The sequence below is a fragment of the Plecotus auritus genome (genome assembly GCF_963455305.1).
Source record: "Plecotus auritus genome assembly, chromosome: X".
In the NCBI taxonomy this organism is placed as follows: Eukaryota; Metazoa; Chordata; class Mammalia; order Chiroptera; family Vespertilionidae; genus Plecotus; species Plecotus auritus.
The window spans coordinates 70,886,993-70,911,781 of NC_137784.1; the positions used below are offsets into that span (position 1 = coordinate 70,886,993).

At 40.5% G+C, this 24,789-nt stretch overlaps 2 pseudogenes across 2 annotated transcripts; one reads left to right on the forward strand and one right to left on the reverse strand.

Annotated features, from left to right (window-relative positions):
- Positions 1-276: 276 nt before the first annotated feature.
- LOC308240159 (ras-related C3 botulinum toxin substrate 1-like) lies at positions 277-8,428 on the reverse strand (annotated as a pseudogene). Its single transcript has 5 exons — positions 8,371-8,428; positions 8,056-8,170; positions 3,847-3,917; positions 663-1,010; positions 277-436 (listed from the first exon to the last, which is right to left on the reverse strand). The product of its transcript is annotated as a ras-related C3 botulinum toxin substrate 1-like (transcript).
- Positions 8,429-14,482: 6,054 nt separating this feature from the next.
- LOC308240161 (opioid growth factor receptor-like protein 1) lies at positions 14,483-19,070 on the forward strand (annotated as a pseudogene). The gene is made up of 3 exons: positions 14,483-14,497; positions 17,178-17,592; positions 18,321-19,070. The product of its transcript is annotated as an opioid growth factor receptor-like protein 1 (transcript).
- Positions 19,071-24,789: the final 5,719 nt, after the last annotated feature.

Here is a 24,789-nt window from a genome sequence, read left to right on the forward strand (position 1 = left end):
TTTTTTCCATCTTAGGGCTAAATTTTAATAGAATGTGAAAGTTGGAACACTTACAATTTAAACAAACACAACCTAAAAATTACTGATTGGTTAAAAATGGTTTAATGGAAAAACTAATCTGTAAAAAAAACTTGGTATTTTGTGCAAAGTTGCCATCATTTTTTAGCAAAGTGTACAAAGGTTCCAAAGGGACAAGGTAGCAGGGGAGAGGGGACCAGACATTTACAACAGTGGGTATTTTCTCTTCTTTTTGACAGGAGGCAGGTGCAGAATGGCTCAAATAGCTTCATCAAACACTGTCTTGAGGCATTGCTGTGTGATAGTTGAACACTCATATTTTACAGCACTGATCTCCTTAGATATGGCTAAATCCTGTGAATAGGTGATGGGTGTCAGCTTCTCCTCCTTCAGTTTCTCAATGGTGTCTTTATTATCCCTAAAAATCAAGCTTAGGCCCTAGCCAGTTTGGCTCAGTGGATAGAGTGTTGGCTTGCGGAATGAAGGGTCCTGGGTTCGATTCCGGTCAAGGGTGCGTGCCCAGATTGCGGGCTCAATCCCCAGTAGGGCATGCAGGGGGAAGCCAATCAGTGATTCTCTCTCATCATTGATGTTTCTATCTCTCTCTCCCTCTCCCTTCCTCTCTGAAATCAATAAAAATGTATTTTAAAAAATCAAGCTTAGTCCCCACCAGGATGATGGGATTATTGGGACAATGGTGTCACACTTTAGGATACCACTTTGCATGAATGTTTTCAAATGACACAGGACTCACAAAAGAAAAGCAAATTAAGTATACATCTGTCTGTGGATAGGACAGGGGACATAGTCTGTCATGATCTTCTCCTCCAGCAGTATCCCATAAGCATAGATTTACCGGTTTTCCACCTACCATAACACTGGCAGAATAGTTGTCAAAGACAGTGCAGATTTATTCTCCAGGAAAAGCACTGGTTGCATCACTAGGCAAGTTTTACCTACATCTCCATCTCTCGCCACCACACACTTGATGGCTTACATCTGGGCCACTGTGCATGGCTGTCGGTGGCCAGACGCAGGGCACTGGGGCCACTGTCCACATTGTCTCACCCTCTGCCAAATGGAAGCTGAAGCCCAGCAGCAGCTACCACCTAAAGAGAGATAAAACTGCCCCTTATATACTCTCAATGCAAGTCTATTCTTCAATGTTACATGATTTGAAAATATTCTCCCAATTTATGGCTTTTCTTTTCACTTTCTTAATGGTTTCTTTTGAAGTGCAAATGATTTAATTCTGACAAAGTCTCATACATCAAAATTTCCCTTTATCACTTCTGCTTTTGATATCCTATATTTAAATAAATGTTAATTCAAATGCTCCCATACATTTTTGGCTCATTCATATGTGGTCACAGAGATACACAGAGGTTATTATGCAAATAATATCATACTCTATAGGGGAAATCAATTAAATAAGGTGGACTATATAGTTGAATCATTTTCTGAATCTTTAAAGGGAGGTACTTTCTAAATCATTCTAAAGGCAAAATAATAGGTTTCAACTTTAAGTTGCCATAAACTCCATTGACTGTGAAGAGCTTTCTGGTCCATTAAATGCTGGAGCATCTCAAGGCTTTAGTGCTGGCCTCCTGTGGCTTCTCACTCAATTCTGGAGTCATCTTACACTTTCTTGCCTCCCAGCTACTACTGGAGCTCTCTCTTCTACCCACAAAACAACTTGTGTTTACTTCCGTGACTGTATTTACATTATAACAAAGCTTATGTTTATAAGCCTATCACCATCCTACTGTTAGTTCATTAAAGTATTCTAATCATCCTATATCCAAAATCCTAGTATAGTGCCAGGCACATAAGAGAGTTCAAAAATTTTGTTGCATACTGCAAAAACTTTCCAACTTCATTTCCCATCATATGCCCCCCATGTAAATGATACACAAGATACCCCACTGTGGCTCTTAGAACAAATCAAAGTCTTTGTGCATACTGTTCTTTCTGACTAATACTGTTATCCCTCTTTCTGTCTGATGCTCATTACATGTTGACTGAATACTTGAAAACACTGAATTTTTACAAGTGCCACACTCTTCATTAAGCTCAGTCTCTGACAAGCCTAGGAATAAATATTAAGGGTGGAATAGACAATCTATTAGGGAACAATATCTCCTGGGAGAAAGCACAGCTACTTTGGATAGTAAACTGTCAAGAAAAAAAATAAAGCCTTCATTACCAGATACTGAAGAAAAAAAAAAGAAAAGAAAAATAAACAACACAACAAGCCTATGCAGTTGATTGCAGCCAAGAGTCCACATTGGTGAAAAATGAACTGGATATTGGCAGACAAAAAACAAACAAACAACAAAAAACTGCTAGGTAAGGATTGTTTCTTCCCACATCCCTAAAAGTACTGGGAACTATACTGTCCAGAATTCTAAAGCCTAACATTTACATGAACAAGTAAGCAGAAAACAACTGGGTTGGTATAAGCCCTTGGTATTTGGATTGTTGACCCAGTATCACTTAATGCAGACAATACTTCTAGACAGAAGCAAATCATTGCCAAAGGACACAGAAAAAGAGCTCAAGTTAATTTACAACTGAATACTGATTCACCATGTTATATTTCTCACCAACAGACACAGTGTTTATCTTCCCCTTTCTGTTTTGGTCCAGAAGACATCCTTTTAATTTTATATTTGTTTTCTTAATCTCAGATTCCTCTAGTTCTAGATATGCCCAAATCCTCTCTTGTCTTAGTACCTGAGCCAAGTGTTTCACTGGAGCAGCATTAGCCTTCGTTTCTCCATCTCTTGTCAGACTAGTCTCAATACTACCACAGTTGGTATTGATTGCATTCCTGAAGCCTTTCCATATGCCCTATGCTTTTTTTTAGAAACCTCTGTAATTCTCTAACTCTGCAACTGTTCTTTCTATGATTAGCTTTGATTTTATTGTATGGACTATAATTGGAACACAATTAGACATGGGGCACAAGTGTATATTTTGATTTTTAAGCATGTTCTCCTTTGTTATTATGCTCATAAAATAATTGCAACTGGAAATTATTGGTCAGTGTATCTTTCTCTAGAGGAGATATGTGAAACATTTTTTATGAGCAAAAAGAAAAGTACTACAGAAATAAAGCTGATACCCAGTACTTTTATTTCTTAGGCTGCAGATCCAGAGTCTATGACTATTTAAATATAGATGTTTCATTGACTCAGCAAAAATGACTAGAAAGAAGTTCACATTAAATAGTATATGAAAAAAGAAATCAGAGATTCTTTAGAAGTCTTCAATAAGCATTATATGTACAGACTTCTTTATAGTATACTAGAGGCCTGGTGCACAAAAATTCGTGCACTCAGGGGGTTCCCTCAGCCCAGCCTGTGCCCTCTTGCAGTCCAAGACCCCTTGGGGGATGTCCACCTACCAGCTTAGGCCCACTCCCCGGGGGATTGGACCTAAGCTGGCAGTCAGACATCCCTCTGGCAGCCCGGGAGCCCTTGGGGAGAGGGCCTAAGCCATCAGTCAGACATCCTTAGCCCTGCTGAGGAGGCGGGAGTGGTTCCCGCCACTGTCACTGCACTCATAGCCGCTGAGCAGAGCGCACCCTGTGGGAGCACACTGACCATCAGGGGCAGCTCCTGTGTTGAACGTCTGCCCTCTGGTGGTCTGTGCGCATCATAGCAACCAGTTGTTCTGCTGTTAGGGTCAATTTGCATATTACCCTTATATTATATAGGATAAGTTGATTTTGATGTGCATTCATATCTATCTGTATGACAATAATATCTAAATTCTACATTTTCATGATTCATACATAAACATGATTAACTTTATGATTCTTACAAATTCCTGTGTAAGCAACAGATTCCATTAATTCAAGAAAAAAATCCAACAAAAGCCTATCCACCAAATCACTATTATAAAAGGGAAAAAAAAAAGAGAGTTGGCAAGCAGAGCTCTTTTCCTCTACCAAAAAAGTTAGTCACAAAAAAAATTAGCAAGTATATGATGCAAAAACATCAAAATAGTCTGCAACCTTTATGAATTTTGCAATTTCTCTTTTTATCTGTTCATCCATAGGCACCCCTAATTCTTTGATATGATATTAGCTAATTAGGAAGTGAAGAGGGAAATACAAGTTCACACTATTGTTCAATATTCTCCAGGTTAGGCATACATATGTGTTTGGGAAATGAGTTCCCATGCTTTCTGTGGTAGATCCTACCCAAACCAGCAACCAGATAGATTTGGGCAGTACTCAATGACAATGGTCCTAAGGAAGGCTGAGAGACAGAGAGTAATCACATTAGCTTTCCCTTTATCATACACTACATATTCAGTGCATAGTGAAGGAAGAGAATGAGTCTTCTTTTCTCCTAATACTTCTTAAAAAAAAAAAGCTCCAAAAAAACCTTCAAATTGAGTCTAAGATTAGCATAATTGAAGTGCATATTTTAAGCTGTGTTCCCAGGAGAAATGCATGTTTTAATACCTGTGTGTGTCTTTGTCAAGCAGATATTGAAACTGACAAGTGTATTCTGTCTTCCTACAACAGGGCGCATTTGCCTTCTCTGAAGATGGCAAAAAGGGCTTTTGAAATCAGTCTAATCTAGGCAGAAGTCCAGCAGCTGAATTCTGTTATTAAAAAGTTTTGATGTCAAATTAATGTTTAGTCCATTTCCAATGTACTACATTCAGCTAGATCACTTATTTGTATATATGCAAAGTTAGTAGAGAACAGTATTTCCTAAGTGATCATTTTTCAAACTATCTGCAAGCACTTGCAACTTAATTTATGTAATGGGCCTGGCAGTTTCTATGGAAAATGAAGAGGAAAAAGAGTAAGGGAAATCTCATTTTATCAAACATCCAACTAGACCAAGTAAGTCAAACACATGCATTTTCATTTCACTAAAGAGAACAGGTTCAACAGAGCATTAAAGAACATATTACCACAGAGACAGGTCTATGCCAGCATATCAAATCAGGATACATCCAGGCTAACTTTCTGATTTATGGGTCCCTCAGCATCCTTCTGCCAAGGTTGAGGCCCATGATAAGAGAGGCAGATTAATTCTAAAGGCATATGTCATTCTTCATCTTATCTCCCATTCTCCAACAATTATAAATGAGATACCAATGTCTAAGGGACGATCAAATTAAGAGCTATAAATACTGCAGGCATGATCTAGACCACAGTAAAACAAACCCAAATCAAGTATCCCATATTCCCTAAAATACAAAAATCATGATGGCCTACATGTATTACAGCACTTGGTCCCCCTACCCCAAGAGCAGCAAATCCTTATTTTATATCCCTAGCTTCTGTGCCATTTATTCTTTGATTTACAGTGTTTATTTTTATAGGCATTCCACACTGTAAAATACCTTTGGTAACTGTCTGGGTACCTAACATTCATTCGTTCATTTATTCATTTCTCAACAAAGAAATCTCCAGCTACTTCAGTTCAATAATATATGTATTTTGATTTAATATGGAATATGAATGAACTGCTAGTCAGAATTATTGTTACTGCACTGCTCCACAAGGAAAGTTAACATTAGGAATCTGATGACAGTATTTCAGTACCTAAAATATACATTAAGTCCTGTGGCACCATTGCCATGGAAAATTCAAGCTAAATAGCACAGGTTTTAATTTCTTCAGACATCAGAGTGAAAAGGGAGTTAGTTGGGCACATTTTAGGCACTTAAAGATCATGGGGCATGTGTGTGGGAGGAGAGTGCCTCAGCGAACATAATTATTTTAATTGGGGGGCCAAAAGTAAACATAATCTATTTCAAAAATTTTCCTTTTTATTTCCTCAAAAGCAATTATTGTAATAATGTATTGTCTTTCAGGTATCAAGGTGATATTATTGACCCAAAATCAGTAGGTTAAATGCTTTGAATTGCATATCCAGAAGTGAGAACAGTCTTTTCACTGATTCATTGACATGTGCAAACCCAGTAGCCTCTGTGACCAGGGGCATGCATTTGTAAGGCCAGGACTGGGGTGATGGGTGCAGATTGTAGCCAAATAATTGAATAAAGCTAAGCAGCCCACACTTGGGTCAAAACTATGACATCAGCCATGGCCTAAAAATGGCCACAGATATATAACTAGCCATCAAGGTGTCTAATTAGTTTAGAGACACACAGAGGATATAATTTTCCCAAAGGTTTTCATTCCCGTGAAAGCAGGAGCTTAAGGGAACTCTGCCTACTCCGATGTTATCTCAGTTGGCTTACAAGTGAGCCAGAAATAAGAAAATTTCAAACTTGTAGCCTCTTCCACGGGAAAGATAGGCCAGATCTCCAAAACTGTGACAGATCAGCACTCAGAAAGTAATCTGCAACTGCTTTATCCACCCAGAGTCTGGTGAGACCAAGGATTTTTAAAATTGTGGCCCTCAGAATTCCACTGCTTAGTTTATTTCAGCAAGTATTTAATGAGTTCCTTTTTTTTCTTTTTTAATATGCCAAGTAGTATGTGTACTATGCTATGTGTAGAGACCTTTAAGAAAGTCTGTAAGTATATCACTGAACAGTGTAATTATAAGCTCCTTGATGAAGATGTAGAAAAGCATGTGAGAGGCTCCAGAGGGGAGGCACTTGGAGAGGAGGCTATAAGGGTTAGACAGATGGAATGGGAACATAGTGGCTGGCTGAGGAGAAAACAAAGGCATTTAGGGAAGAAAGTTCATAATGAACAAAGACAGGAGGATGTAGAATAGCATCAAAATGTGGGAGCAGCTGAGGCTTCAAATAGTTTATAATTAAAGTGTAAGCTAGGGGTTTTCTTTAAAGATTTTACTTTTACCTTTGTTTTGAAATGATTCATTTTCCTTATGATTTAATTTCATTGAGGGTTAGTTTTAAAATGCAGTCGCATTTCACTTATCTACAAATGATGATGAGTACACATGTTTATAGACAGAATAGGCAGGCGTTATTATTAACAGTAGGATTGGGGGTTTTGTTGTTGTTGTTTTAAAATGAGTAATTCCAGAAATTCATGTAATGGAATACTATTCGGCTACAAGTATATACAGAGCCTATGGGGAGGTTCTGTGGAGGAATTAAAAAGCACTTCACCCAAAAGCTAATACAACTAACCCTTGAACATGCAGGGGCTATGGGATACCCACCTGGAAGTAGACAAATTGAGCACTGAAGATTTGAGCTGTGGTCTTCAGATGGAAGGAGTGATTAAGTTAATATTAAATAACATCTCAACAGTCTAGGCCAGTGGTCGGCAAACTGCGGCTCGTGAGCCGCATGTGGCTCGCTAGCCACGGTTTGCCGCTCTGTTGACTAATGAGTTTGCCGACCACTGGTAGGGGCTTAATCACAAGGAACAACAACAGCCTGTAATTATTGGAATCGAGAGTCTAGGTCAGTGGTCGGCAAACTCATTAGTCAACAGAGCGGCAAACTGCGGGTTGCATGTGGCTCGAGAGCCGCAGTTTGCCGACCACTGGAGACTCTAGGCAATTGTGACTAATCCTATCTGTACTGACTGATGGTACCAGAATTCAGAAATGCACAGGACTGCAAGAAAAATCCCTGATACTTATTTTAATTATGAAACAGATATGAAATACTGTAACATCATCAATGCTTTCAAATTTTATTTTAGAGAAATGGATATGCAAAATGTCTTATATCAATGCCATGGAATATTATTCACCAATAAAAAATGAATGAAATAGTGAAACATGCCACTACATGGAAAAACATAGGAAACACAGGCTAAGTGAAAGAAGCCAGACACAGAAGGCCACAGACTGCATGATTTGGGAGGGTTGAGGGGGAAATGAGGAGCAACTGATCAATGGGGCACAAAATTTCTTTTCGGAGGGACAAATGGTTTCTAAAATTAAATGGTGGTAATTAGATTGTGGATATCACACAACTCTATAAATACATGAAAAACTTTAGAAGGGCAATGTGTATGGTATGTAAATTATATTTCAACATTGCTGTTATTTAAAATACTGTTTTAGACCCCTTCAGCATAGGAAGGTGCTTTCCCTATAATCTACTTACTTGTCTTCCTCCTCTCCACCTCTTTTTTCATCCTTGCCCCCCAATACGCCCATAGAATAGGAAAATAGCCTAAAGGATGCAATGAACAAGTGGTCACTCAGACGTTCAGGTCCACCTGAAAGAAGAAACGAGTTTAACAAAATGTTAAAATGGCTACTTCCCAAAGAGAACAAGTTGTTTGTGTGTAAGAGACTAGTGCCTTTGGTGCAAAAAAGAGAAAAGCTGCAGCATGCCAGCTTGTGTGCGGCGATCACGGCTTCGGTGAAATGAGGGACAAGCTGCCCTCTCTGTAAGGAAGTTGAAATGCTGGCTCACGCAGGGCTCCCACGTCATTACGTCGATTGCCCTGCGACCCCTTGTGGATTGGATCCATCAGCGGCAGTTGAGTGAGGCTGCGGTGCACTTTCTCCAAAAGCCGTCTCCGAAAATGGATGCTCTCGCCAAGGCCATAAGCAAACTCAACTTAAAACTCCCCGAGGGCTTCCGCATCGAGGCCAGCAAGACTGAGCACATCGCCGGGAAAATGTTCATTGGAGGGCTCTCCCGCAATACAAGTAAGGAAGCTCTTTTTGACTATTTGTCCCAATATGGCGAGATTATCGATTTCACTATTAAAACCCACCCAGAAACTGGAGTATCCAGGGGGTTCGGGTTTGTGCTTTTCGAGGATAATGAGGCCGTGGAGAAGGTGCTGCAAGTCAAAGAGCACCAAGTGGAGGGCAGGAAATTTGAGCTTAGAAAGGCTCAGGCCATGGAACTGAAATTCCCTCCGAGAAAGGTTTTTGTGGGCGGGGTGAACCCTAAGACATCAGAAGACAAAATTAGACAGTACTTTGGGACATTTGGAGCGATTGAGCATATTGAGCTACCAGTTTGTCCGAAAACAAACGAAAGACGATCTTTCTGTTTTATCACCTATACTGATGAAGTCCCAGTGAGGAAGTTGTTAGAAACCAGGTACCATCTCCTGGGCTCCAGGCGGTGTGAAGTTAAAATTGCTTTTGAGAATGAAACTCCAAAGATGCCACTGAGGAGAGGAAGGGATGTTCCCTTTCCCAAGCTAGACAATGCCTTGGGGGATGGAGAGCCCCCCACAGGGCCAAATGCTCACGGGGCTGGCGGAGTCAACCCAAGTGTTGGCGGGGCCTGTGGTGTCCACCCAAATGCTCACGGGGCCCTCAGAGTCCACCCGAATGCTCGTGGGGCCGTGAGAGTCCACCCGAATGCTCATGGGGCCGTGAGAGGCCACCCGAATGCTCATGGGGCCGTGAGAGTCGACCCGAATGCTTGTGGGGCCATCACAGTGGACCCAAATGTTTATGGGGCCGTGGCAGTTGACCCAAATGTTTATGGAGCCTGCGGAGTAGACCCCGGTGTTTACGGGGCGAGTGGAGATGTCGGCAATCCTACCATGGTGCTTGCTCCAGTTCACATCTCACCCTGCAACCAAGGCTTTAATTATTCTGATCAAGCATATGGCCCCTTCTACAATGCCTACAGTAACCAGCCAATTTTTAATAGCTACGGCAGCGGAGAGCATTTTGTTGGATGTGACTATGGGACTCAACCCATAGGAACTGCACTTGCTAATTACACTGTTCAACTAAACCAGGCGCCTGCCTTCGGTACTGGTTACCAGGGACTTTACCAACCTTTCTGAGGACAAAGGATGAAGCCAGAATTGCAGAACCAACCTGACAACCTCCAGTGAAAAGTTGTTACTGATAAAAAATGAATTAATGACTGTTTTGAAAAGACACTGTCACTGTTCTACAGCTTTTTCCAGCTGTTTATAAGGGGCAGTTCTTTTCCCATGGCCTTTTGACATTGAAGTGAAGACCAGATAACACAAGTAGTTTTTTGTTTTATTAAAGTTAACCTCTCAAAAATAAATGCTTACTATTTAATAGTTTTACAGGAAACTCTGCAGTGGTTTCTATTTGGAGTTGGAGCTTTATTTATTTATTTATTTATTTATTTATTTATTTGTGTGTGTGTGTGTGTGTGTGTGTGTGTGTGTGAGTGTTTTGGGGTGTGTGAAAAGTTGTAGCGGCCTTTTTGGCCCATTATGGACTTCTTCTTGATGGGGGTGAGAGTCTTGCGTGGTTTGGGTTAAAGCTATTATCCAGATTCAGAGGAAAAAAATCTTAGTTTCCCTTTAGATTTGCTATTCAGCCGCCAGGTACTTCTTGTATTTGTTCAGCAAAAACTAAGAGTTATGCTAAACCAGAAACTGTGTTCAATGCAGAAAGTCAGAAAGGGTCAGTCCCAGTCTTAAAAGAGGCAGAAGTGAACTAACAAATACAATACAGTGTGTGTGTGTGTGTGTGTGTGTGTGTGTGTGTGTGTGTGTGTGTTTTGGGGGGTGTCCTACATAAAGCTTTATGAAGGATAATGTGGTATTATAAACACAGGGTATATAAAATAGGTCTTGGGAGGGAGTACTCTTAGGTGGAGTGCAGTGGGTTGGCCTTTGCCAATGGACTATGCTAAGGAGAGTGCAGTATGCCAGGCAGAGCTGCAAAGGTATTAAAGCAGGAATTTAGTGTGTGCTTTTGAAACACAGCAAAGAGACTTTTTAAAGGGTGGAAACAAAGTGCATGTGGAAACTAAGGGGAAGGAAGTAGACAGGGGGCTTGAGCATCTGTCAACAAAAATATGAGTCATACATGCAAGCCATATATGTAATTTAAATTTTTCTAGTAACCATATTTTTAAAAAGCAAAAATAAGATGAAATTTATTTTAATAAAATGTATTTAACCAAAATGTCATTTCAACATGTAATCAAGATAATAATAATTATTAATGGAACCTTTTACATCATTGCTTTCATACCAGTCATCAAAATCTGTGTATTTTACTTTTAAGCACATCTCAGTCCAGACTAGTTACATTTCAAGTGCTCAAAATACGTAGCAGTAGCTATTACACAGGACAGTGCAGACTTAAATCACAAAGGGCTTACCTAACATGCTTAGGGGTTGAATTCTATCTTTAAGGCAATAAGGAGAAATTAAAGGATTTAAAATAGGGATTGACATGAAACAGCAAACATCTACTACATGTCCTACACTGATCTCAATGCTTGGATTGGAAAATCAATGATACTCAATCTCTGCCTTCAGGCAATTCACTGGCAAGCAGGAAAGACAGACATGAAACTACGATCCCGGTGGGACTAAATTTAAAATGTGAGGAAAGTCAATTTAATTTAGAATAGTATGCATTTACTTTCCTTATTAGAATACAAATATCTTCATGTCAAAAAATATTTCACTCCTTTTTGTATTTTCCTTAACATCTAGCAAGGGCTCTTGCACATAGTAGGAACTGTAAAAATATATTAAATGATGACACAGGAGCAAAACTAACAATTATATTACCATTACAAACAAGAGAAACAGAGGGCAGCAACATAAAACAAGAGGTAATTCTTTTCAGTCTTAATAGCAAATGTTATTTATATATGAGTAAGTTGTATTGCTTTGATGGTGGGGGAATTATCAATATACTAGAGGCCCAGTGCACGAAATTTGTGCATGGGGGGGGGTTGTCCCTCAGCCCAGCCTGCACCCTCTCCAATCTGGGACCCCTTGAGGGATTTCCGACAGCCTGTTTAGGCCCGATCCCAACGGTCGGACATCCCTCTCACAATCCAGGACTGCTGGCTCCCAACCACTCGACTGCCTCTGCCTGATTGCACCTAACTGCTTCTGCCTGCCAGCCTGATCACCCCCTAACCACTCCCCTGCCAGCCTGATTGATGCCTAACTGCTCCCCGGCCAGCCCAATTGTCCCCAACTGCCCTCCCCTGCAGGCCTGGGTTCTCTCCCACAACTGTCCTCCTTTGCAGGCCTGGTCCCCCCACAACTGCCCTCCCATGCTGGCCTGGTCTCCCCCAACTTCCCTCCTCTGCTGGCCTGGTCACCCCTAACTGCCCTCCCTGCTGGCCTGATCGCACACAACTGCCCTCCCCTGCAGACCTGGTCTCTCCCAACTGCCCTCTCTTGCAGGCCTGGGTCCCCCCAACTGCCCACAACTGCCCTCCCCTGCCAGCCATCTTGTGGTGGCCATCTTGTGTCTACATGGGGAAAGCCATCTTTGGCCACATAGGGGCGACCATCTTGTGCCTTGGAGTGATGGCCAATTTGCATATTACTCTTTTATTAGATAGGATAATATGTGAATACTAGCAGCTTGATGCATGAAAATTCATGCACTGGAGAGGGCGTTCCTCAGCCCGGACTGCCCCCTCTCACAGTCCGGGAGCCCTCAGGGGCAGGAGGTGACCTGGCGATCAGGGGAAGGTGATGCCCCCATCACACCTCTGCTGCTGCCACTGCCAACAGTGCAAGCCTTGGCCGGCTCTGGTTACCTGAGCCTCGGGTGGCCCTGGGTGGCTGGGCAACCACCATCCGAGGCTTGCCTGCGCCTCGGGTCAGCCCTGGCCAGCTGGGCAGTCACCATCCGAGGCTTGCCTGTGCCTCGGGCTGGCCCTAGGCGGCTGGGCAGCCGACATCTTAGGCTTGCCTGCACCTCGGGCCGGCCCTGGGCAGCTGGGGGGCTGAGGTCGGGTCGGGCTGCACCACCGTGTGCCTGCCCCTCTCCCCCGGTTGTGCTGAAAAGACTGTGGGACTTTGGTGGGGCTGAGGGGACTGGGCGCTGCCATTTTGTGACTATGCGTGCCACCATCTTTGTGATGGTGTGATCGTCAATTTTCATATTCCCTCTTTATTAGATAGGATACTTCATTAAAAATATAGAGATTAGATAGAATACTAGATGTTAAACTGCACTAGAAAGTTTAAATAACTGTACAGAAATCAGGGGTAAAACACACACACGTGCGCATACACACACCAGAAGAGTCTTGCAATGGATATTTTGATGCTTATCGCCCTTTGAGACTGAAAGTAAATTAAGTGTATATTGAACCTCAGTTTAGAAATATCAAGGGATTTCCCTAGCTGGCTTGGCTCAATGGTTAGAGTGTCAGCCTATGGACTGAAGGGTCCTGGGTTCGATTCTGGTCAAGGGCACATGCCCGGGTGGTGGGTTTGATCCCCAGTAGGGGGCATGCAGGAGGCAGCCAACCAATGATTTTCTCTCATCATTGATGTTTCTACCTCTATTTCTCCCCCTCTCCCTTCCTCTCTGAAATCAATAAAATTATATTTAAAAAAATAAATATCAAAGGATTGATCAACGGAGCTAATTTAAATATTGTTCCACATAATGTTTTCTTATTTGACAACTACAAAATAGATATGCTGTGTTGCCACAAAGTAAAAGAGAATCCCCAGGTAAACTAACACAAAAATTCATAAATTAAATGGTATTACACTATAGTCAATACAGACGAAATAATGTGTATGTCTGTCTGTATATAGGTATTTAGAAAAAATGACAAATGTACAAATTAATCCAACAGAAAGTATTTAGGAGGAATCGGCTTTCTTTTACCAGAGTTAACTAGATGAATCGAGGTGGTGTCTGAGTAAGAGCTTCTGTTCCTGCTCCCCCTGAAAATCAACTTGTCTACTAAACCAGACAAAATATAGAAATATCCACATTTGGCTGTTTGAACTAAGGAATTAAACTGAAATTTCAGCCAATTCAGTATCAGTGTGGCAGATGTTTTGATACTTCAGTTTTGCTCTATATTGATATTTCAGTTTTAGAAATGGTGTAAGTTTATTTTTTCCAGTTACAACTGGTTCATTTTTTTATTTAGATTAAAAAATCAGTAGGAAAAAAGGACGGTTTGGTTCAGATTTGAGCCTATTAGGTAAATTCAGCAAATCAGATTAAATTATTTTTCTTTGGGGGGGATTAGTTCAAGGATCTTATTTTGCTCTTATTTTAGTTGTTAGAAATTAGGTTATGCAATATTGGCAGTGTTGTCTCAAATAAACTATTTCTCATCACAGTGGTCCAATTACCACTCAGACAGCTATGTATGTGTTTATGTATATGTTTGTGCTTACATGATGGCTTAAAACCAAAATAAAACAAAGATGTGAAAGTCTGAATTCAAGGATAATGGCGGGTCATATTTTCATTTATATTTTCCTAAAGTCTGGAGTGACTATAGAAATGCTTATGTAGTAATAATTATCTGCACTAATGGTTGACCAAAATTGAAACAGCTAAGTCTAATTTCCTGACATTATAAATGGATATTCTAGCAAGATTAGTTATTAGTCAACTTTATATTTCTCAGAGTTTTCATGCTATTGGTATCTATATTTCCATTCTTTGGAGAAACTAGATTCTTGAGAAGAACAAAAGCCATTAAAGAGTATAAGGCCTATAAGAAAATATTTTAAGGGGTTGGTTATTATACAGCAAAGTGCCTAGTGGATAATTAAATATAACCCATTAACATTTTGAATAGCGTATTTTAAAAAGGAGAGCAAGGCTGGATGGCAGTTTCCAAGGTGAGTCAAACTACAGCCTATATTTGTTTTGCAAGAAAACAGCATTTAAAGTTACATCATGACAGCATAATTAATTCAAAATACACATTATCTATGAACCTAGTGGAATCCCCATTTCTGGACATCCTATATAATAAAAGGCTAATATGCAAATCAACCAAACAGCTGAACTACTGGTTGCTATGACACGCACTGACGCTCAACAACAGGAGTTGCCCCTTGGTGGTCAGTGTGCTCACAGCTGGCCACTGCAGCGGTGGTGGCAGGAGCCTCTCCCGCCTTCTTGGCAGCACTAAGGATGTCCAACTGAAGGCGTCAGTAGGACATGCCCCAAGGGCTCCCTGTCTGGGAGAGGGTGCAAGCCGGGCTGAGGGACACCCCCCAAGTGCACAAGATACCATGAGATAAAACTCCACCAAATTTGGTTGGCTTTGGTCCAAATCCATGATTCTCAAACCTGACTTGTCATAGAATCCCCTAGAAGTGCTGGAAAAATTTCCTGCACTCCACTGCTCCTGGAAAATTTGATTCATTAGGTCTGGTTTAGGACCAGGACTCTATTTTGTAAAGCTCCTCGGATGGATTCTAATGATGAGCCAGATATGAAAACCATGGACATAACTAAATGGAAGTTCAAGATCAAGGAGCTGGCAGATTTGATGTCTGGCACCAGTTTCCTGGTTTACAGGTCTCTTTTATAAGGGCACTGATCCTACTAGTGAAGGTTCTGCCCTGAGGACTTAATCACCAACCAAAGGCCCCACCTCTGAATTCAGGCACACTGGGAATTAGGATTCAACAAATGAATTTTGGGGGGACATAATCTATAGCAAGAACCTTTTAACCTTCAGATTCTTAATTTCATAATAAGTGCTATATAAAGTGCTCATTCAACTCTAGGGTTTTCTGATTTTTTTGTAAAGGGTTAATATAGACACATGAACCAGTAAGTTCTTACTTCATATATACCCCAAAGATCCTCTGCTGTTTAAGATACAGTATCATTTAAAATTTGTAGTCTCTTTTTTAATATATTTTATTGACCTTTTACAGAGAGGAAGGGAAAGGGATAGAGAGCTAGAAACATCTATGAGAGAGAAACATCGATCAGCTGCCTCCTGCACACCCCCTACTGGGGATGTGCCCGAAACCAAGGTACATGCCCTTGACCGGAATCAAACCTGGGACCCTTCAGTCCGCAGACCGACGCTCTATCCCCTGAGCCAAACCAGTTAGGGCAAAATTTGTAGTCTTTAAAGCATATTTTTATTGTATGTAAGTTATATGAAAGAAGATTAAACATCTTTTTTCAAAGTAGAGGAGAAACTCCACTGTGTGGAGCAGAAGGGTGCCATCTAGGTAATATGTTGATATATTAGTATTGTAAGCATGTAATATTTTTTAAAAAGCTGAACATTGAGATGGAATTTAATTTAGAAAATAGTAAAACTCCTAATTTATGTAATAAATTAAATTTTCTATAAATTGTATTTTTTTGTTCCCCAATCCATTAGATGTCTCACTTGCTCATTCCACAATCTGAGTACTCTTAAAAATATATGGTAAATCTTCCCAATTGTCTGCTGTGAAAATAGGCCTGAAATTTATACAGGATTCTATAATTTATGTTAATGATTTCTATAATCCTTTTCAGTGATACATAGCTTTCAAGCATACCTGCTTATAGCCAGGAGTCCAAGTCCAAGTTATGAATAAATGTTTTCCACCTCTATAAATAAGTCCTGGCCAAAAGTCCATCCTCATACTATGTAAGGGGGCACTTATGTGATGATATTTGGGGTTGGTTGCCTGGGCTGATAAAAATCCCTTAATATCTATTACTCCTTAGGATGTTTTACTGATCACTATTGACATTGAAAGGCAATAACTGATAGGTGTTAATTCCCTTCCATTTACACTTTTATATAATCTGCAACATTCCTTTCTACATGCAGAAGTGTGTAAAAGGAGGACTTCTGTAAATAATCCTGTCAAATTTGCTAGCTTTAGTCCTTGCCATAAAACTATATAATTCATTGGTCTGTAAAAGAGCTATAATATAAAATATATTAAAGGATCTATATAAATGCAAATACAACAAAAAATACAATTGATTTTTATGGATTTTAAGTCTTAAATATAAGTAAAAGCTCCATAGACTACTAGACACAGTCTGATAAAATGTCAAAATGGTTCCCTAAGGGAAATCAGAATGATGTTCCAGAATACCATTTTTAACAGCCCCCACTGTTCTTTGATACTCCCTGATTTGCTTGGGGGAAGGGTTGTCACAGAAGTGCTAAAAAGACTCCTAAGAAATAAAACCATAAGAAGATAACCCTTAAAGGGAAAAGACACATGATGGCTGTCTCCAAAACTTTTCTGCTGAAATTCACGTTTGTAATTCCATTTATATAGTCACATGAACACACAGGACTTCAAACTGATCCATTAAAATCCTAATAACAGTTTCATTTGAAAAAGTAAATAGCAGAGTGTGCCTGTCTGCTACTCGCTGCTCTGAGGCAGTTTGGCCTTGGGTGCCCAGTGCCCTTGCCAAGGCCATGCCCAGGCCACGTGCCTGCCCCAGCCACTTCAATGGGAAGCGTGCTCAGCAGGGTTAGCATCTGCAAGCCCACCACCTTGGAGAACTGCAAGTCCACCCAGCAGATGAAGGCAGGAGCCAGAGCAGCTGAGGCCCCAGGACAAGGACGCAGAGGCAGTGTGTACTGAGCAGGGTGCTGATTCCACTGAAGCAACTGCTAAACCAGAGATGTTTTTACGCTGTGAGGGATTTGTGCAAATGCCCACACTATACCCAAACTTCAAAGATATCCAATAGCAAAATGACTTGAGTAATCCTCGCTCTTATAAGAATAAAATTCCATTTAAGGCAGATGGTGTTTACACCAAATAAGTTCTGAATAAGTGGAGAGAGGATTATGAAAAACTAGAGCACAACCACACTTACATTCAATGGCTTTTCCCCCAGAGAGAACAAGGCTTGAACTTTTATGCTAAAGATCTAACTGCAGATGAAATTGAAGAATTCAAAAAATCAAAATAAACAATTAGAAGATTCCTACTGGCTTATTAAATTACTAGAGGCCCGGTGCACGAAATTCGTGCATGGGGGGGTGTCCCTCAGTTCAGCCTGCACCCTCTCCAATCTGGGACATCCCTCTCACAATCCAGGACTGCTGGCTCTCAACCGCTTGCCTGCCTGCCTGCCTGATTGCCCCTAACCGCTTTTGTCTGCCAGCCTGATCACCCCCTAACCACTCCCCTGCCAGCCTGATCGATACTTAACTGCTCTCCTGCCATCCTGATTGCCCCTAACTGCCCTCCCCTGCCAGCCTGGTCACCCCTAACTGCCCTCCCCTGCCAGCCTGGTTGCCCCTAACTGTGCTCCTTTGCAGGCCTGGTAGCCCCCAACTGCCCTCCCCTTCTGGCCTGGTCACCCCTAACTGCCCTCCCTTGCCAGCCTGGTCACCCCCAACTGCCCTCCTCTGCTGGCCCGGTCATCCCTAACTGCCCTCCCCTGCAGGTCTGGTTGCCCCTAACTGCCCTCCCCTGCCAGCCCGGTCACCCCTAATTGCCCTCCCCTGCAGACCTGATCACCCCCAACTGCCCTCCCTTGCAGGCCTGGTCCCTCCCAACTGCCCTCCCCTAATGGCCTGGTTGCCCACAACTGCCCTCCCCTGCCAGCCATCTTGTGGTGGCCATCTTGTGTCCACATGGGGGCTGCCATCTTTTACCAAATGGGGGCCACCATCTTGTTGTGTTGGAGTGATGGTCAATTTGCATATTGCTCTTTTATTAGATAGGATGCTAGAATTTGGGGGGCGCAGGGGGCTGATTGATAAAACTAAGAATTTTGCTGGGTATGTTAAATGGCAAGAAAGATTTCAGCATCTGAATGAGTCCCAGCACAACTATTTAAAAAGAATCACCCATATCTTAAAAGCCTTGGTGAACTTTGATATGAAAGTTATAAATCTCCTTTTGTAAAATGTATTCTTCATGAAGCTCTTGTGGAAAATACTATTCCCAGTATTAAACAGAGCTCTCTGGAGTATTTTGTTTGAACAATTAGAGGCAGAAGGGAAAGGAGGAAGTTCCTACCAGAAACATTACAGGCCTTCAGAGGGTTTTATCTGGGGACTGCCTAGGAAAGAAGAGTCAGAAGGAAACAAAGCACAGAAAATGTCCGCACCTCCCACCTCTGGTCCTAACAATCAAACTTCCAGGCATGAAAAATATAAGGACTCCAAAACTTCCTCCTCGGCTGCTCATGTAAATAGCAAAATAGCTGAAGGAAAAAAAGGTGGCACTTAGAGAGCCTGGAGAAGAGACAGCCCAGCCGGGCACAGAACCCAGCAGTGAAGCCGCCAGGCCAGGGAACGCAGAGAAGGACAGTAATACTGAAAATTCCAACTCTCAACCAGAAAACATCCCACAGAGAAAAAGGAGAGGGCATCTCCTCCTGAAAAAGATGAAGAAGGTGAACATTACAACAGACTGTGAAAATCCTAGAAATAAAACTTCCTATGATGATGTAGTATCAGAATGAATTGCCAGAAACCTATAAGCCAGTTTAGGTGGGAGGAGAATACTACTGTACAGTTTATCCTAAAGGACAGAGATCACAGTTCACATTTTAGTCATCTGTCTGTGATTTATGTTGTAAGCATTTTTATTTTCTTTTGGATAACAATAAGTTTAATAAGATGTTTTAAGATAAAACCCAATAAATAAATTTATTCTGCAAATAAATAAATAAATATCAACTACCACCCAGTATTTATAGTTTACTGTAAGATCAACATCTTTGGAGAAAACTAATCAGCTAATAGCCATCACTGCTACCTAGGTAGATGATTTATTCTGCCATACAAAGAGAAAGATTTGAGTAATATTTCTAGCCCTTGAAGGCAATCAGGGATGCTATTGAAATCTGTTTGCAACTTCTTGTATCAAGCAGTGGAGCAGGACAATTAGTTTTCCCCAGTCTCACAATTTAAAATTTTAAGAAATAACCATAATAATAAAAATAATAGTAGCTAACATATTCTGAGTACTGCCTATTTGCCAGATCTGAACTAGAGATTTACATGTGTTACTAGTTTAACCCTCACAATGACTGAAGAAACTGATAATTGTTTATATCATATAAACAAGGAAGTCATAGTTAACTTATCCTATATAATAAAAGGCTAATATGCAAATTATCCCCACGGGCAGGAGTTTGACTGATTGGGAGTTAGACATGTGCTGACCATCAGGGGGCAGCATGGAACATGGTGGGCGTTAGTGATACGGTGCTGGCAGCGGGCGGCAGTGGAGGCACTGCCAGCCCCAATGGGCCCCGAGGAAAGTGGGAGGGTGGCGGGATGGTGGAGCAGGAGAGCAGGTGGCACCAGGCCAAGGCAGATGCCAAGGGAGGCCTCGGCCAGTGGTCAGCAGCTGGCAGCCACTAGGGACCCTATCCATGCACAGATTTCATGCACTGGGCCTCTAGTTTGTGTATAAAAACACAGCTAGTCAGTAGCAGACTCAGGCTGTGTATGAAGGCAGCTCTTTTGAATTCTCTGGGACAGGTATGCTTTTTACTACATGGCGCTGTCTCTTAGCATAGCATCATGAACAAACTAAGTCAGACAAACACTTTTTTGTTTTTCTAAGAAAAAAGTGTTCAAATAAAGATTAAATAATACAGTCCAGAGACATATAGATTAAACATAAACATGAGGTGAGATAGTAGTGATAACAAGAGTAGAAATAAATTAGAGAACAAAAGAGTCTACTTTAAAATGTAAATAAAGGACACATTTTCAAATTGTGGAACTGCCATGACACAGTTTTTCTATGAAAAAGAATTAAGTTCCAAGAGAAAAGATGATATAATACTTTTGATGTTTGATCCTGAATGCTTAATTGACCAGAACTATACTATAGAAAAATATACTGTGTTGGTCTCCCAAAAAATAAAATAAAAAAGGACATGATGCCAAAATTAGGTTCAAAGAGATAAAAGTAATCCTTTTGTCTTGTAGTATGAAGCTTTATCTTTAAACTTTGTCAAATATTATTTTTCCATATTCCCAAACTATAAATGGAAATTGGAAGAGTTTGTGAAAAGTTGGAGAGAACGAGCACATTTAACTCCTCATTTCACAACATTTCATTTAGGAAACATTCTTAATTTTGATATGTTAGCCTGTTTATTGAATTATCTTTGCTATCTAGATATCTCTTAAAATAATGATTGTTAAACACTTTCTAGTATAATGGCATCATCAATTATATCAGCTTATACATGGAGGGGCAAAAGTAGGTTTACATTTGCTTATATGGGAAATAATATAATCCTATCTAATAAAGAGGGAATATGCTAATTGACCCTCACACTGTCGCAAAGATGGCGGCACCCACAGCCAATAAGGAGGGAATATGCTAATTGACTGCCCCGCCCTCAAAGATGGCGGCACCCTCAGCCACAAGATGGAGGCGCCCAATCCCCTCAGCACCTGCCTCCTGAGTCCCCCAGTCCCCTCAGCCCCCCAGCCGCCCAGGGCCAGCCCAAGGTGCAGGCAAGCTTCCGATGGCAGCTGCCCATCCACTCAGGGCTGGCCCGAGGTGCAGGCAAGCCTCGGATGGTGGCTGCCCAGCTGCCCAGGGCCGCCTGAGGCTCAGGTAACCGGGGCCAGCTGAGGCTTGTGCTGTGGGCAGTGGTAGCAGCAGAGGTGTGATGGGGGCATCACCTTCCCCTGATCACCAGGTCACCTCCCACCCCTGAGGGCTCCTGGACTATGAGAGGGGGAAGGCTGGGCTGAGGGACCCCCTTTTCAGTGCATGAATTTTCATGCACTGAGCCTCTAGTAATTAATAAATAATAATACAAGAATACTAGATAAAACTGTTAGAGAGACAGATACCTATTAATGTCACTGCTCTTCCCTAAAACTAAAGATATTAATGGCTCTCTTGAAGATACCTTGTATTTTGTGTTAAGGTCTGTGAGGGCAGATGAAGTGTAGGCTAATAAAACTAGAGCCATCCCTGTCCCCTTAAAATCTGTGTTTTGCGTACTTATAACTATAACCCTACTTTTGCCCCACCCTGTACATTATTTCTAACTGGTATCCTTACCTGTTTATAAAGAGGTGATTCTTTATGCCACATCAATCTGTGTTAACATTAAGCTGAACCCAAAGCTAAGATTTTGTTGAGAGGGAGCCAGTTATTTCCTTTGAAACAGTACCTCCATTTGCACATGTGTGCATACACATGTATGTGTGCATATATGTATAAAAAAAGCTTTATTCCAAATCTCAAGGTTGTAGCAGAAATTGGATTAGATGAAATTTCTTGAGTGAAATACAAAGCAACAACAATGTAAGAAGAGGCTAGTTTTAGAACCTTGAGACAGAGTGAATTAAAATCCCTGAACAGGGACTCAGAAGTCTCTTAAGACAACAACTAACACCTAATGTTTTTATAGAACACCTTCCCCCACAAACTATGCTAGGATATAATAGGAGAAATGCTCTAATAAAAAATAAATTTATTGAAGCTAAGATACGCCTGCCACTAAGTCACCTTGGAAATAACAAATGAAGTAGAGGGGAAATAACACATTTGTGTGTATCCTATGTGAATAGATATATGGCAGGGCATAGAAAGATGCATGTTTGTATATACACATCACAAACACAAATTTTTCTAAAGGACTTCTGAATTTTTAAGAGCCTGTGAAAGTAATTTCTACAACAGAGGAAAACCTTATATTCTTGAAAAGTAACTGAAAAAAGAGACTTACTTTTAATCCACTAACAGCAAGCTGTCTCCAAAGTCAATTTCTTATATATAGACTTTGTGGTTATCAGGAAAAGTATTATCTATTTTATATTCCTTTACAGGGTATTAGGGGAGAAACAATCCAGGGAGACTCAGGTGGGAAATGAGAATCAGAGCAAGTTTTCCACTAAAAAAAAAATTCAATAGAAGTAGCACTAGGCACTCCAGAGTGGTGAGAGAAATTCTAACCCAACTAAGCTATGTAACATCTAATATACAATACGAGCAAAGTGTCTGGTTTAAGGTCTTAGGGAAATGTGCAAATGAATTACATGGGTCTCTAATAAAGATATCCTTTGAAGAATACTTAAAATACAGATGTTGGTTCTCTAATAACCATATCCTAAACAGTTATCACAGAGATCCATATTAAACTTCCGATAATTGACTTGGTGGTGACTACAGTGATCCATAGAAGGTGATCACACAATGTTTATTGAAGTCACAAATGTCATTGCCAGCAAACTCAAGACATTTGGTCATTTATTCAGTCTTAAGAAATGACTTCTCTTAACAGAGTTCTGGACGTGTGCGGTGTGTGTGTGTGAGAGAAGGATGTTTAGTAGGAAGGGAAGAAAAGCACAGTTCTCACTGTTGGGAAGAGTACACCTTAGCTAAAGAGAAAACACAGCCACACCCCAACAACATATCCCAAATGAATTAATTGCCGGATTATAAACCACTGAAGAAATATCCATTATCATACTAGTAATAGCTAAATAAGTATATAAATAAATCGATAAAGTGAGATAACCCCTGATAAAGTTACAGGGACAGCTGCAGTTAGAAAAATCATTTGCAGCCATCATAATAAAGATGCAGGCAAAATGATCAATGGGCACAAAATGTGGAGGGGCTGGTTTGATCAGGAAGGAGTAGGATATTTTCCTGGTCTGAGAATATCTTCCCACAGAATACTTGTTACTTGCAAAAGAAAAATAGTAACTATGCCATTGAGAAATTAGCAACACCTTGTCTAATAGATAAAATCAACATCACCAAAAAGATGCAGATGTACATCCTGTGTCTATGAATGTGATACTCTCAGAAGGACACATCATGTATGTGGTACTCCATCCCATGTTGCATAACCCAAATCTAAGTATAAGGAAACAAGAAACCAATTCAAAATGAAGAACATTTTTATTTTTAAAGCCCTACATTCTTCAAAGTTTTAAAAGCTGAGGAACTGTTCCCAACTAAAACTCAGTAAACTAAAAAAAAAAAAAAAAAATCAGAATGTGATTGGTAGATTAGGAAAGAAATGTCCTTATTCCTAGCAAATGCAGACGGGTTTGATGTTTGCAACTTACCTTGGTTCAGAAAAACTGTTTGTGTGTATGTGCCTGTGCATGTGTGAGTGTAGGGAAGGAAGCAAGTGAGGCAACACCCTAATAAGTGAATCTGGTAAAGGGTGTTCAGGTGTTCTTTACTATCCTTGCAACTTTTCTCAATGTTTGAAATTACTTGCAAATAAAAATAAAAATCAAGTAAATTGATTATTCCTCTTCTCCTCCTCCCCAACACACACACACACACACACACACACACACACACACACACACACACACACAGTATTGATTTTGTTTCGTTTACCTTGTCTATGTACCTATACCTCATTTGGCTGCAAATGCACATCCATCTAGAAACCTAAGCCAGAAACTTGGAACTTTTATTTCACTTGTCCTTCCAGCACTATCAGCAAATCAATCATCCAGGGACTGTACTATGCTTCTGTAGACAATGACAATATCATGAAAATATCAGTGTTCCTTAAATCAATTTATAAATATGTAATTTGTTTTAAAAACCAATAATTTTAAAAAATAGACAAGCTGATTCTAGAGTTCATATGAAAATAAGCAAATCATCATCATAAAAAATTGATAAAAGAAAAGCAAGCATGAGAAATCAGCCTGCTAGGCATTAAAATTTAATATAAAGCCTCAAAATATAACAGTCCTATTGTGGCATGAATTGACAGACAGATCAATGCAACAGAATAGAAATATAGAAATTGAACCAATGCATAGTGACATGGAAAGATAGAGAATAAAAATATTAATAGTGGTTAAATGTGAAATGTGAGGGAGGAACTAGGTACAGGGGTAGAATGCAAACTTTCCACCAAGTACCTGTTTATACTTACTCATTTGTGAGCCATGTGAATCTATTCACATAATTAAATGTAAAAAAAAAATGAATCATTTATTTCAAAGTCACTGAATTGCAATTGTGCCAGAGTGAGACAGTAGCCAACTCTTTTGATGTGGTTAGGTGCAAACAAGATTATATTCCGAATTTACCCCAAACTGGACAAGATAAAAACTAGTGGCTAGACATCTAGGGTCATATTGCAAAGAGCATCATGTGATAGTTTGTTTAAATATATTCTATTCACAGAGCCATCTAGAGAAATCTAACTTTGATTT